This window comes from Pan paniscus, chromosome 15 (assembly GCF_029289425.2).
Source record: "Pan paniscus chromosome 15, NHGRI_mPanPan1-v2.0_pri, whole genome shotgun sequence".
Classification (NCBI taxonomy): domain Eukaryota; kingdom Metazoa; phylum Chordata; class Mammalia; order Primates; family Hominidae; genus Pan; species Pan paniscus.
In genome coordinates, this window is record NC_073264.2 from 108299742 (window position 1) to 108315290 (window position 15549).

The window sequence follows — 15549 nt, forward strand, 5'->3', positions numbered from 1 at the left end:
AGATATTGGGTGTAGTATCACCCTCTCTTTCCTAGGATATTAAGAACAATATCACAGGAGGGGTGTACAGCCCCTGCGATATTGGGAGTAATATCATCCCCTCCCCCTCTCTATATAAGGAACAATATCCCGGGGTGGGTGTACATCTCCTGCGATACTGGGCGTAATGTCATCATCTCCCAACGTGGATATTGGGAATAATGTCCCAGGGGGGTGTACACCTTCTTCGATATTGGGAGTAGTATCATCCTCTCCCCTCGGGATTGTAGGCAAAATATGGAAGGGGTTTTACAGCTCATGCGATGTGGGCAGTAATATCATCCTCTCTCCACCTAGATATTAGGAACTATATCACAGGCGGCTGTACACTTGTTACGATATTGGGAGTAATATCATCCTCTCCCATCATGGATATTAAGAACAATATTACCAAAGAGGTGTACACCCCCTGCGATATTGACAGTAATATTTGGCTCTCCCCTTCGGGTTATTAGGAACAATGTTGCAGGAGGTGTTGCACAACCCCTGCGATATTGGGAGTCATATCATCTTCTCCCCCTGAATATAAGAAACAATATCACAGTGGGTGTGTACAGCCGCTGCGACGTTGCCACCAGTATCATCCTCTCCCTCCCAGGATATAAGGAACAATGTCACAAGGGGGCGCACACCCCCTGCGATATTGGGGGTAATATCTTCCTCTGCCCCGCTGGCTATTAGGAACAATGTCACAGAAGGGGTGTCCACTCCCTGCTATATTGGGAGTGAGATCTTCCTCTCCATCCCTGAATATTAGGAACAATATCCCTAGGGAGTGTACACCTCCTGCAATAGTGAGACTAAGATCATCCTCTCGCCCCCTGGATATTAGGATCAATATCATAGGGGTGGTGTACACCCCCTGCAAAATTGGAAGAAATATCATCCTCTCCACCTTTGGACGTTAGGGACAGTATCACGGGGGAGGTCTACGCCCCCTGGGATATTGGGAGTCATATCATCCGCTCCCACCCAGGACATTAGGAACAAGATGACTGAACGGAGGTACACCCACAGCGATATTTTCAATCATGTCATCCTCTACGCCCTGGCAATTAGGAGAAACATCATAGAGGGGTGTACACTTTCAGCGACATCGGGAGTAATATCCTCTCCCCCACAGATATCGGGAACAGTTATATTAATTATTAATATTAATAAATATATCAATTAATAGTAATCATCGATATTAATAATTGCAATAGAGATAGTAAAAGTTAATACGGATTAAAAATATTAACAATTACTATTAATAATAACAATATCACTATTAATAATAAAATAATGATATTAATCAATGTTACATAAATCAGTCATAAGTGATGTTGGTAATAAAACAATATTAAGATTAATAACTAATATTGAAAAATGACATTAATACAGATAATTTTAATCATGCAATCGTACATTTAAAATAATCATTAATGATTAATAACGTTATACTATTAATTAATATTACCATTGATAATTATTAAGACTGATGTTTAACAATTAATATTATTAAGATTGGTGCTTAAGAATTAATCGTATTATTTCTCCTAATACCGCAGGGGGTGTACACCTACCCGAGATATTGTTCCTAATATCCAGGGATGGAGAGCATGATATTAGTTTTAATATCTCAGTAGGTGTACACTCACCCTGTGACACTGATCCTAATATCCAGGGAGTAGAGTATGACATGACTCCCAACATAGCAATGAATGTACAGCCACCCGGTGATATTGCTCCTAATATTCATGGAAGAAGCATAGGATATTACTTCCAAAATCGCAGGGAGTGTACACCTCTTCTGTGACATTGTTCCTGGTATCCCGAGGGGGAGAGGATGATAATAATTCCAGTATCGCAGGCTGTGATCACCCACCCTGTGATATTGTTATTAACATCCTGAAAGGGAGAGGATGATATTACTCCCCGTAATAGATAGATATTACTCCCCATAACAGAGCAGGAGGTGTACACCCACCCTGTGATATTGTTCCTAATATTCAGAGGCTGAGAGTTCGATATTACTCCCAATATGGCAGGAAGTGTACACCCCCGTGTGAGATGGTCCTTAATAATATTCCAAGGTGGAGGGGGAGATATTACTCCCAATATCGCAGAAAGTGTACCCCCCCAGGGATATTGTTCTCATGATCCTGGAGGGAAGAGGATGATGTCACTTTAAATATCACAGAAGGTGTGCACGCCCCCACTGATATCGGTTCTAATTTCCATGTGGGAGAGGAGGATGTGACGCCCAATCACACCTGCAGTAGAAACACAGCTATGATACTGTTCTTAATATTCAGGGAGGAAGACAATGATATTACTCCCAAAACAGACGACTGTACACCCTCTGCACACCAAGGGTGTACCCCCATCTGTGAAATAGTTTATAATTTCCAGAGGGGGAGATGATATCACTCCGAATACCGTAAACAGGCTGTGAGTCCACCGCGGATCCTAAAAACCAGGGAGGGAAGAGGGGCTGGCAATTACTCCCCGCATCGCGGGGGGTGTCTCACCCCCTTGCGATGGGGGTCCTAAGAGCCAGTGGGGGATGAGGGGCTGGCTCTCAGTCACTGCCTTGCGGGTGGTCCTTCCCCCCCTGCGATGGGGGTCCTAAGAGCCAGGGGGGGAAGAGGGGCTGGCTCTTACACCCCGCATCAAGGGGGGTCCCGGCGATGGGGGTCCTAAGAGCCACGGGGGAAGAGGGGCTGCCTATCAGTCCCCGCCTTGCGGGGGGTGCCTCCTCCCCCTGCGATGGGGGTCCTAAGAGCCAGGGGGGGAAAGGAGCTGGCTGTCAGTCCCTGTCTCGCGGGGGTGCCTCCCCGCTCCGGGATGGGGGTCCTAAGAGCCAGTGGGGGATGAGGGGCTGGTTCTCAGTCCCAGCCTCGCGGGGGTGCCTCCCCACCAGGCGATGGGGATCCAAAGAGCCAGGGGGGTAAGAGGGGCAGGCTCTCATTCCCCGCCTCGCGGGGGGTGGCTACCTCCCCTGCGATGGGGGTCCTTAGAGCAAGGAAGGGAAGAGGGGCTGGCTCTCAGTCCCCACCTCGCCAGGGGTGCCTCTCCCCCCCTGCGATAGGTGTCCTAATAGCCAGGGGGGAAGAGGGGCTGGCTCTCAGTCCCCGGCTCACGGGGGATGCCTCCCCGTGCTGCAATGGGGGTCCTAAAAGCCAGGGGGTGAAGAGTGGCTGGCTCTCAGTCCCTGCCTCGCGGGTGGTCTTTCCCCCGCTGCGATGGGGGTCCTAAGAGCAAGTGGGGGAAGTGGGGCTGGCTCTCTGTCCCCGCCTCGCGGGGAGTGCCTCGCACCCTTGCGATGGGGGTCCTAAGAGCCAGGGGGGGAAGCGGGGCTGGCTCTCAGTCACCACAGCATGGGGGGCCTTTCTGTTCTGGTTTTGCCCAAGAGTAAGCTTATTTGCATCTGGTTCTAGCAGGGCAGTTGCTGTGAAGGCCCTCAAAAAGGGGGGCCATCCTTTAGAAACCCTGTCTAGCTGTTTAGAGAGGTAGGCCACCGGCCTCAGCCAGGGCCCCACAGTTTGGGTTTAAAGTCCAGCTGCCATCTTTTCTCTGACGCATACAGTGGAAAAGGCTTTGTGAGATCCGCTAGCCCCTGGGCTGGGGCTTTCAGAAGTTTTTCCTTTAAGTCACGAAAGACTTGCAGTTGTTGGAATCCCCATTCCAAATGTTCCCGGTCCCCGCCCCCTTTGTGACATCATACAAAGGCGTGGCTAATACTGCAAAGTTGGGCTCCACAGTCTACAAAACCCCACAGCTTCTAGGAATTCTCTCACCAGCCTTCTGCCCTTAGGCTCCGGTAGATTGCAAATGACCTGCTTTCTTTCGGATCCCGGGCTGCTTTCGGACACCTGTCGAATAGTAAATCCCAAGGAAGCTACCTGCGGTCGTCGGCAGATCTGAGTTTTCTTCTTGGACACCTAATACCCACAGCCCTCCAGGTCGGTCCTAAGGGTCTTAGAATCCTCGATGGGGGTCATAAGCCAGGGGGGGAAGAGGGAGTGGCTCTCAGTCCCCGCCTCGCGGGGTGTGCCTCCCCCGTGTGATGGGGATCCTCAGAGTTGGGCGAGGAAGAAGGGCTGGCTCTCAGTCACCGCCTCACGGGGGGTGCCTCCTCCCCCTGCCACGGGGGTCCTAAAGGCCAGTGGGGGAAGAGGGGCTGGCTCTGAGACCATGCCTCGCTGGGGGTGCCTCCACTCACTGCGATGGGGGTCCTAAGAGCCAGGGGGGGAAGAGGGGCTGGCTCTCAGTCCCCGCCTCGTGGAGGGTGCCTCCCCCCCTTTCGATGGGGGTCCTAAGAGCCAGGAGCGGAACAGGGGCTGGCTTAGTGTACCCGCCTCGCGCGGGGTGCCTCCCTGCCCTGTGATGGGGGTCTTAAGAGCCAGAAGGCTTAGAGGGGCTGGCTCTCAGTACCCGCCTCACGGGGGGGTGCCTTCTCCCCCTGCGATGGGGGTCCTCAGAGCCAGAGGGGGAAGAGGGGTTGGCTCTCAGTCCCCGCCTCGCCGGGGGTGCCTCCTCCCCCTGCGATGGGGGTCCTAAGGGCCCAGGAGGAAGAGGGGCTGTCTCTCAGTCCCCCGCTTGCGGGGGGTGCCTCCCCTCACTGCGATGGGGGTCCTAAGAGCCAGGGGGGAAAGAGCGGCTGGCTCTCAGTCCCCTCCTCGTGGGGGGCGCCTCGCCCCCCTGCGATGGGGGTCCTGAGAGCCAGGGGCAAAAGAGCGGCTGGCTCTCAGTACACGCCTCGCGGGGGGTGCCTCCCCCTCCTGCGATGGGGGCCCTAAGAGCCTCGGGGGTAAGAGGGTCTGGATCTCAGTCCCCGCCTCGCGGGGAGTGCCATGCTACCCTGCGATGGGGGTTTGAAGAGCCAGGCAGGGAAGAGGGGTTGGCTCCCAGTCCCCGCCGCGCCGGGGGTGCATCCCCCCCACAGCGATGGGGGTCCTAAGAGCCATGGGGGGAAGAGGGGCTGGCTTTCAGTCCCCGCCGCGCAGGGGGTGCCTCCCCCCCTCGCGATACAGATCCTAAGAGCCAGGGGGGGAACAGGGGCTGGCTCAGTCCCCGCCTCGCGGGTGGTGGCTCGCTCCCCTGAGATGGGCATCCTAAGAGCCAGGGGAGGAAGAGGGGGAGAGGATGATGATAATTTCAGCATCGCAGGCTGTGTTCACCCAGCCTGTTAAATTGTTATTAGTATCCTGAAAGGGAGAGGATGATATTACTCCCCATAACAGACAGATATGACTCCCCATCGTAGAGCACGAGGTGTACACCCGCCCTGTGATTTTCTTCCTCATATTCACAGACCGAGAGGTTGATGTCACTCCCAATATCGGAGGAAGTATACAGCCCCGTGTGAGATGTTCCTTAATGATATTCCACGGCGGAGGGGGTGATATGACTACATACATGGCAGAAAGTGGAAACCCCCCAGGGATATTATTCCCACGATACTGGAGGGAAGAAGATGATGTTACTTTCAATATGACAAAAGGTGGATGAAGTGGTGGACTGCCCCTCCACACCTGTGAGTATTTCTAGTTGGGTGGGACGAGAGACTGAGAAAAGAAATAAGACACAGAGAGAAAGTGTAAAGATACAACAGTGGGTCCAGGGGACCGGCGCTCAGCACACCAAGGACCTGCACCGGCACCAGCCTCTGAGTTCCCTCAGTTTCTATTGATTATGATTTTCATTATTTTAGCAGAAAGGAATGTAGTAGGAGAGCAGGGTGATGATAAGGAGAGAGTCAGCAGAAGACATGTGAGCAAAAGAATCCATGTCATAATTAGGTTCAAGGGAAGGTACTATGACTGGACGTGCACGTAAGCCAGATTTGTTTCTCTGCACCCAAACATCTCAGTGGAGTAAAGAAGAACAAGGCACTGTTACTGCAAACATGTCTGGCCTCCCTCCACAGGGCAGCTTTTCTCCTATCTCAGAGTTGAACGAATGTACAATCGGGTTTAACACCGAGATATTCAGTTCCCAGGGGCAAGCAGGAGATAGTGGCCTTCCTCCATCTCAGCTGGAAGAGGATTCCCTCTTTTACTAATGCACCTCAGCACGGACCCATTACGGGTGTCGGGCTGGGGGACAGTCAGGTCTTTCTCATCCCATGAGGCTATATTTCAGACTATCACATGGGGAGAAAGCTTGGACAATACCCTGCTTTCAAGGGCAGAGGTCCCTGCGGCTTTCCACAGTGCACTGTGTCCCCGGTTTATTGAGACTAGAGAATGGCGATGACTTTTACCAAGTATACTGCTGGTAAACATTTTGTAAACAAGGCACGTCCTGCACAGCCCTACATCCCTTAAACTTTGATTTTATACAACACATGTTTTTGTGAGCTCCAGGTTGGGTCAAAGTGGCTGGGGCCAAGCGGCTAGGGCAAAGCTACAAATTAACAACATCTCAGCAAAGCAATTGTTTAAAGGACAGGTCTTTTTCAAAATGGAGTCTCTTATGTCTTTCCTTTCTACATGGACACAGTGACAGTCTGATCTCTCTTTCTTTTCCCTACAGGTGGACACACCCCCACTGATATTCCTTCTAATTGCAACGTGGGAGAGGAGGATATGACACGCGATATCGCAGGGAGCAGAAACACCCCTGTGATACTGTTCTTCCTATTCAGGGAGGAAGAGGATGATATTACTCCCAACACAGACGGGTGTACACCCTCTGTACACCGAGTGTGTACACCCGTCTGTGAAAGAGATCCTAATCTCCAGAGGGGGAGATGATATTACTCACAATATGGTAAAGAGGCTGTGAGTCCACGGAGGATCCTCAGAGCCAGCGGGGGAAGAGAGGCTGGCTCTGAGACCCCGCCTCGCTGGGGGTGCCTCCCCCCACTGCGATGGGGGTCCTAAGAGCCAGTGGGGGAAGATGGGCTGGCTCTGAGACCCCGCCTCGCGGGGGGTGCCTCCCCCCCCTGCGATGGGGGTCCTACGGGCCAGTGGGGGAAGAGGGGCTGGCTCTGAGACCCCGCCTCGCTGGGGGTGCCTACCCCCCCTGCGATGGGGGTCCTAAGGGCCAATGGGGGAAGAGGGGCTGGCTCTGAGAACCCGCCTCACGGGGGGAGCCTCCCCCCCTTGCGATGGGGTTCCTAAGGGCCAGTGGGGGAAGAGGGGCTGGCTCTCTGTACCAGCCTTGCGGGGGGTGCCTCCCCCCCCGTGATGGGGGTCCTAAGAGCCAGAAGGCTTAGAGGGGCTGGCTCTCTGTACCCGCCTTGCGGGGGGTGCCTCCCCCCCCATGATGGGGGTCCTGAGAGCCAGAAGGCTTAGAGGGGCTGGCTCTCAGTCTCTGCCTCGTGGGGGGTGCCTCCCCCCCTGCGATGGGGGTCCTAAGGGCCAGTGGGGGAAGAGGGGCTGGCTCTGAGACCCCGTCTCGCTGGGGGTGCCTCCCCCCACTGTGATGGGGGTCCTAAGAGCCAGTGGGGGAAGAGGGGCTGGCTCTGAGACCCCGCCTCGCTGGGGGTGCCTCCCCCCCTGTGATGGGGGTCCTAAGGGCCAGTGGGGGAAGGGGGGCTGGCTCTCTGTACCCGCCTCTCGGGGGGTGCCTCCCCCCCCTGTGATGGGGGTCCTAAGAGCCAGGAGCAGAAGAGGGGCTGGCTCTCTGTACCCGCCTCGCGGGGGGTGCCTCCCCCCCCTGTGATGGGGGTCCTAAGAGCCAGGAGCAGAAGAGGGGCTGGCTCTCTGTACCCGCCTCGTGGGGGGCGCCTCCCCCCCCTGCGATGGGGGTCCTAAGGGCCATTGGGGGAAGAGGGGCTGGCTCTGAGACCCCGCCTCGCTGGGGGTGCCTCCCCCCCCTGCGATGGGGGTCCTAAGGGCCAGTGGGAGAAGAGGGGCTGGCTCTGAGAACCCGCCTCACGGGGGTTGCCTCCGCCCCTGCGATGGGGGTCCTAAGGGCCATTGGGGGAAGGGGGGCTGGCTCTCTGTACCCGCCTCTCGGTGGGTGCCTCCCCCCCCTGAGATGGGGGTCCTAAGAGCCAGGAGCAGAAGAGGGGCTGGCTCTCTATACCCGCCTCGCGGGGGGTGCCTCCACCCCCGGGATGGGGTTTCTAAGAGCCAGAAGGCTTAGAGGGGCTGGCTCTCTGTACCCGCTTCGCGGGGGGTGCCACCCCCCCCCGTGATGGGGGTCCTAAGAGCCAGAAGGCTTAGAGGGGCTGGCTCTCAGTCTCCGCCTCGTGGGGGGTGCCTCCCCCCCTGCGATGGGGGTCCTAAGGGCCAGTGGGGGAAGAGGGACTGGCTCTGAGACCCCGCCTCGCTGGAGGTGCCTCCTCCCCCTGCGATGTGGGTCCTAAGAGCCAGGGAGGGATGAGGGGCTGGCTCGCAGTGCCCGCGTCTCGGGGAGTGCCTCCCCTTCCTGCGATGGGGGTCCTAAGAGCCAGGAGGGGAAGAGGGGCTGGCTTTCAGTCACCACAGCTTGGGGGGCCTTTATGTTCTGGTTTTTCCCAAGAGTCAGCTGATTTGCTTCTTGTACTAGCACGGCAGTTGCTGCCAAGGCCCTCAAACAGGGGGGCCATCCTTTAGAAACCCTGTCTAGCTGTTTAGAGAGGTAGGCCACCGGCCTCAGCCAGGGCCCCACAGTTTGGGTTTAAAGTCCAGCTGCCATCTTTTCTCTGACGCATACAGTGGAAAAGGCTTTGTGAGATCCGCTAGCCCCTGGGCTGGGGCTTTCAGAAGTTTTTCCTTTAAGTCATGAAAGACTTGCTGTTGTTGGAATCCCCATTCCAAATGTTCCCGGTCCCCGCCCCCTTTGTGACGTCATACAAAGGCGTGGCTAATACTGCAAAGTTGGGCTCCGCAGTCTACAAAACCCCACAGCTCCTAGGAATTCTCTCACCAGCCTTCTGCCCTTAGGCTCCGGAAGATTGCGAATGACCTGCTTTCTTTCGGATCCCGGGCTGCTTTCGGACACCTGTCGAATAGTAAATCCCAAGGAAGCTACCTGCGGTCGTCGGCAGATCTGAGTTTTCTTCTTGGACACCTAATACCCACAGCCCTCCAGGTCGGTCCTAAGGGTCTTAGAATCCTCAATGGGGGTCATAAGCCAGGGGGGGAAGAGGGACTGGCTCTCAGTCCCCGCCTCGCGGGGTGTGCCTCCCCCGTGTGATGGGGATCCTCAGAGTTGGGCGAGGAAGAAGGGCTGGCTCTCAGTCCCCGCCTCGCGGGGTGTGCCTCCCCCGTGTGATGGGGATCCTCAGAGTTGGGCGAGGAAGAAGGGCTGGCTCTCAGTCACCGCCTCGCGGGGGGTGCCTCCCCTCCCTGCGATGGGGGTCCTAAGAGCCAGGGGGGAAAGAGCGGCTGGCTCTCAGTCCCCGCCTCGCGGGGGGTGCCTCCCCCCCTGCGATGGGGGTCCTAAGAGAAATGGAGGGAAGAGGGGCTGGCTCAGTCCCCGCCTCGCGGGGGGTGGCTCGCTCCGCTGAGATGGGCATCCTAAGAGCCAGGGGAGAAAGAGGGGGAGAGGATGATAATTTCAGCATCGCAGGCTGTGTTCACCCAGCCTGTTAAATTGTTATTAGTATCCTGAAAGGGAGAGGATGATATTACTCCCCATACCAGACAGATATGACTCCCCGTCGTAGAGCACGAGGTGTACACCCGCCCTGTGATTTTCTTCCTCATATTCAGAGACCGAGAGGTTGATGTCACTCCCAATATCGGAGGAAGTATACAGCCCCATGTGAGATGTTCCTTAATGATATTCCACGGCGGAGGGGGTGATATGACTACATACATGGCAGAAAGTGGAAACCCCCCAGGGATATTATTCCCACGATCCTGGAGGGAAGAAGATGATGTTACTTTCAATATGACAGAAGGTGGATGAAGTGGTGGACTGCCCCTCCACACCTGTGAGTATTTCTAGTTGGGTGGGACGAGAGACTGAGAAAAGAAATAAGACACAGAGAGAAAGTGTAAAGATACAACAGTGGGTCCAGGGGACCGGCGCTCAGCACACCAAGGACCTGCACCGGCACCAGCCTCTGAGTTCCCTCAGTTTTTATTGATTATGATTTTCATGATTTTAGCAGAAAGGAATGTCGTAGGAGAGCAGGGTGATGATAAGGAGAGAGTCAGCAGAAGACATGTGAGCAAAAGAATCCATGTCATAATTAGGTTCAAGGGAAGGTACTATGACTGGACGTGCACGTAAGCCAGATTTGTTTCTCTCCACCCAAACATCTCAGTGGAGTAAAGAAGAACAAGGCAGTGTTACTGCAAACATGTCTGGCCTCCCGCCACAGGGCAGCTTTTCTCCTATCTCAGAGTTGAACGAATGTACAATCGGGTTTTACACCGAGACATTCAGTTCCCAGGGGCAAGCAGGAGATAGTGGCCTTCCTCCATCTCAGCTGCAAGAGGCTTTCCTCTTTTACTAATCCACCTCATCACAGACCCATTACGGGTGTCGGGCTGGGGGACAGTCAGGTCTTTCTCATCCCATGAGGCTATATTTCAGACTATCACATGGGGAGAGAGCTTGGACAATACCCTGCTTTCAAGGGCAGAGGTCCCTGCGGCTTTCCACAGTGCACTGTGTCCCCGGTTTATTGAGACTAGAGAATGGCGATGACTTTTACCAAGTATACTGCTGGTAAACATTTTGTTAACAAGGCACGTCCTGCACAGCCCTACATCCCTTAAACTTTGATTTTATACAACACATGTTTTTGTGAGCTCCAGGTTGGGTCAAAGTGGCTGGGGCCAAGCGGCTAGGGCAAAGCTACAAATTAACAACATCTCAGCAAAGCAATTGTTTAAAGGACAGGTCTTTTTCAAAATGGAGTCTCTTATGTCTTTCCTTTCTACATGGACACAGTGACAGTCTGATCTCTCTTTCTTTTCCCTACAGGTGGACACGCCCCCACTGATATTCCTTCTAATTGCAACGTGGGAGAGGAGGATATGACACGCGATATCGCAGGGAGTAGAAACACCCCTGTGATACTGTTCTTCATATTCAGGGAGGAAGAGGATGATATTACTCCCAATACAGACGGGTGTACACCCGTCTGTGAAAGAGTTCGTAATCTCCAGAGGGGGAGATGATATTACTCACAATATGGTAAAGAGGCTGTGAGTCCACGGAGGATCCTCAGAGCCAGCGGGGGAAGAGGGGCTGGCTCTGAGACCCCGCCTCGCTGGGGGTGCCTCCCCCCACTGCGATGGGGGTCCTAAGAGTCAGTGGGGGAAGAGGGGCTGGCTCTGAGACCACGCCTCGCTGGGGGTGCCTCCCCCCCTGTGATGGGGGTCCTAAGGGCCAGTGGGGGAAGGGGGGCTGGCTCTCTGTACCCGCCTCTCGGGGGGTGCCTCCCCTTCCTGTGATGGGGGTCCTAAGAGCCAGGAGCAGAAGAGGGGCTGGCTCTCTGTACCCGCCTCGCGGGGGGTGCCTCCCCCTCCTGTGATGGGGGTCCTAAGAGCCAGGAGCAGAAGAGGGGCTGGCTCTCTGTACCCGCCTCGTGGGGGGCGCCTCCCCCCCCTGCGATGGGGGTCCTAAGGGCCATTGGGGGAAGAGGGGCTGGCTCTGAGACCTCGCCTCGCTGGGGGTGCCTCCCCCCCCTGCGATGGGGGTCCTAAGGGCCAGTGGGGGAAGAGGGGCTGGCTCTGAGAACCCGCCTCACGGGGGTTGCCTCCGCCCCTGCGATGGGGGTCCTAAGGGCCAGTGGGGGAAGGGGGGCTGGCTCTCTGTACCCGCCTCTCGGTGGGTGCCTCCCCCCCCTGTGATGGGGGTCCTAAGAGCCAGGAGCAGAAGAGGGGCTGGCTCTCTATACCCGCCTCGCGGGGGGTGCCTCCACCCCCGGGATGGGGTTTCTAAGAGCCAGAAGGCTTAGAGGGGCTGGCTCTCTGTACCCGCTACGCGGGGGGTGCCTCCCCCCCCCGTGATGGGTGTCCTAAGAGCCAGAAGGCTTAGAGGGGCTGGCTCTCAGTCTCCGCCTCGTGGGGGGTGCCTCCCCCCCTGCGATGGGGGTCCTAAGGGCCAGTGGGGGAAGAGGGACTGGCTCTGAGACCCCGCCTCGCTGGAGGTGCCTCCTCCCCCTGCGATGTGGGTCCTAAGAGCCAGGGGGGGATGAGGGGCTGGCTCTCAGTGCCCGCCTCTCGGGGAGTGCCTCCCCTTCCTGCGATGGGGGTCCTAAGAGCCAGGAGGGGAAGAGGGGCTGGCTTTCAGTCACCACAGCTTGGGGGGCCTTTATGTTCTGGTTTTTCCCAAGAGTCAGCTGATTTGCTTCTTGTACTAGCACGGCAGTTGCTGCCAAGGCCCTCAAACAGGGGGGCCATCCTTTAGAAACCCTGTCTAGCTGTTTAGAGAGGTAGGCCACCGGCCTCAGCCAGGGCCCCACAGTTTGGGTTTAAAGTCCAGCTGCCATCTTTTCTCTGACGCATACAGTGGAAAAGGCTTTGTGAGATCCGCTAGCCCCTGGGCTGGGGCTTTCAGAAGTTTTTCCTTTAAGTCACGAAAGACTTGCAGTTGTTGGAATCCCCATTCCAAATGTTCCCGGTCCCCGCCCCCTTTGTGACGTCATACAAAGGCGTGGCTAATACTGCAAAGTTGGGCTCCGCAGTCTACAAAACCCCACAGCTCCTAGGAATTCTCTCACCAGCCTTCTGCCCTTAGGCTCCGGAAGATTGCGAATGACCTGCTTTCTTTCGGATCCCGGGCTGCTTTCGGACACCTGTCGAATAGTAAATCCCAAGGAAGCTACCTGCGGTCGTCGGCAGATCTGAGTTTTCTTCTTGGACACCTAATACCCACAGCCCTCCAGGTCGGTCCTAAGGGTCTTAGAATCCTCGATGGGGGTCATAAGCCAGGGGGGGAAGAGGGACTGGCTCTCAGTCCCCGCCTCGCGGGGTGTGCCTCCCCCGTGTGATGGGGATCCTCAGAGTTGGGCGAGGAAGAAGGGCTGGCTCTCAGTCCCCGCCTCGCGGGGTGTGCCTCCCTCGTGTGATGGGGATCCTCAGAGTTGGGCGAGGAAGAAGGGCTGGCTCTCAGTCACCGCCTCGCGGGGGGTGCCTCCCCTCCCTGCGATGGGGGTCCTAAGAGCCAGGGGTGAAAGAGCGGCTGGCTCTCAGTCCCCGCCTCGCGGGGGGTGCCTCCCCCCCTGCGATGGGGGTCCTAAGAGAAATGGAGGGAAGAGGGGCTGGCTCTCAGTCCCCGCCACGAGGGGGTGCCTCCCCCCCTGCGATGGGGGTCCCAAGAGCCAGGGGGGGAAGAGCGGCTGGCTCTAAGTCCGCGCCTCGCCAGGGGTGCATCCCCCCACTGCGATGCGGGTCCTAAGAGCCAGGGGGGAAGAGGGGCTGGCTCAGTCCCCGCCTCGCGGGGGGTGGCTCGCTCCGCTGAGATGGGCATCCTAAGAGCCAGGGGAGAAAGAGGGGGAGAGGATGATAATTTCAGCATCGCAGGCTGTGTTCACCCAGCCTGTTAAATTGTTATTAGTATCCTGAAAGGGAGAGGATGATATTACTCCCCATACCAGACAGATATGACTCCCCGTCGTAGAGCACGAGGTGTACACCCGCCCTGTGATTTTCTTCCTCATATTCAGAGACCGAGAGGTTGATGTCACTCCCAATATCGGAGGAAGTATACAGCCCCATGTGAGATGTTCCTTAATGATATTCCACGGCGGAGGGGGTGATATGACTACATACATGGCAGAAAGTGGAAACCCCCCAGGGATATTATTCCCACGATCCTGGAGGGAAGAAGATGATGTTACTTTCAATATGACAGAAGGTGGATGAAGTGGTGGACTGCCCCTCCACACCTGTGAGTATTTCTAGTTGGGTGGGACGAGAGACTGAGAAAAGAAATAAGACACAGAGAGAAAGTGTAAAGATACAACAGTGGGTCCAGGGGACCGGCGCTCAGCACACCAAGGACCTGCACCGGCACCAGCCTCTGAGTTCCCTCAGTTTTTATTGATTATGATTTTCATGATTTTAGCAGAAAGGAATGTCGTAGGAGAGCAGGGTGATGATAAGGAGAGAGTCAGCAGAAGACATGTGAGCAAAAGAATCCATGTCATAATTAGGTTCAAGGGAAGGTACTATGACTGGACGTGCACGTAAGCCAGATTTGTTTCTCTGCACCCAAACATCTCAGTGGAGTAAAGAAGAACAAGGCAGTGTTACTGCAAACATGTCTGGCCTCCCGCCACAGGGCAGCTTTTCTCCTATCTCAGAGTTGAACGAATGTACAATCGGGTTTTACACCGAGACATTCAGTTCCCAGGGGCAAGCAGGAGATAGTGGCCTTCCTCCATCTCAGCTGCAAGAGGCTTTCCTCTTTTACTAATCCACCTCAGCACGGACCCATTACGGGTGTCGGGCTGGGGGACAGTCAGGTCTTTCTCATCCCATGAGGCTATATTTCAGACTACCACATGGGGAGAAAGCCTGGACAATACCCTGCTTTCAAGGGCAGAGGTCCCTGCGGCTTTCCACAGTGCACTGTGTCCCCGGTTTATTGAGACTAGAGAATGGCGATGACTTTTACCAAGTATACTGCTGGTAAACATTTTGTTAACAAGGCACGTCCTGCACAGCCCTACATCCCTTAAACTTTGATTTTATACAACACATGTTTTTGTGAGCTCCACGTTGGGTCAAAGTGGCTGGGGCCAAGCGGCTAGGGCAAAGCTACAAATTAACAACATCTCAGCAAAGCAATTGTTTAAAGGACAGGTCTTTTTCAAAATGGAGTCTCTTATGTCTTTCCTTTCTACATGGACACAGTGACAGTCTGATCTCTCTTTCTTTTCCCTACAGGTGGACACGCCCCCACTGATATTCCTTCTAATTGCAACGTGGGAGAGGAGGATATGACACGCGATATCGCAGGGAGCAGAAACACCCCTGTGATACTGTTCTTCATATTCAGGGAGGAAGAGGATGATATTACTCCCAATACAGACGGGTGTACACCCTCTGTACACCGAGGGTGTACACCCGTCTGTGAAAGAGTTCGTAATCTCCAGAGGGGGAGATGATATTACTCACAATATGGTAAAGAGGCTGTGAGTCCACGGAGGATCCTCAGAGCCAGCGGGGGAAGAGGGGCTGGCTCTGAGACCCCGCCTCGCTGGGGGTGCCTCCCCCCACTGCGATGGGGGTCCTAAGAGCCAGTGGGGGAAGAGGGGCTGGCTCTGAGACCCCGCCTCGCTGGGGGTGCCTCCCCCCCTGCGATGGGGGTCCTAAGGGCCAGTGGGGGAAGGGGGGCTGGCTCTCTGTACCCGCCTCTCGGGGGGTGCCTCCCCCCCCTGTGATGGGGGTCCTAAGAGCCAGGAGCAGAAGAGGGGCTGGCTGTCTGTACCCGCCTCGCGGGGGGTGCCTCCCCCCCTGTGATGGGGGTCCTAAGGGCCAGGAGCAGAAGAGGGGCTGGCTCTCTGTACCCGCCTCGTGGGGGGCGCCTCCCCCCCCTGCGATGGGGGTCCTAAGGGCCATTGGGGGAAGAGGAGCTGGCTCTGAGACCCCGCCTCGCTGGGGGTGCCTCCCCCCCTGCGAT

General features: G+C 55.9%; 2 long non-coding RNA genes and 1 pseudogene across 2 annotated transcripts; all 3 read left to right on the top strand.

The window, feature by feature from the left end:
• Window positions 1-4250: 4250 nt before the first annotated feature.
• Window positions 4251-11544, top strand: LOC129393883 (putative uncharacterized protein FLJ45355; annotated as a pseudogene).
• On the top strand, window positions 8416-11211 carry LOC129393884 (uncharacterized). Its single transcript, XR_008620992.2, has 3 exons — window positions 8416-9051; window positions 9675-9898; window positions 10900-11211. It is a non-coding gene; the product is annotated as an uncharacterized LOC129393884 (long non-coding RNA).
• A 505-nt stretch (window positions 11545-12049) lies between the features above and the next one.
• LOC129393897 (uncharacterized) lies at window positions 12050-15205 on the top strand. Its single transcript, XR_008621005.2, has 3 exons — window positions 12050-12808; window positions 13589-13812; window positions 14814-15205. It is a non-coding gene; the product is annotated as an uncharacterized LOC129393897 (long non-coding RNA).
• The last annotated feature ends 344 nt before the right edge of the window (window positions 15206-15549 follow it).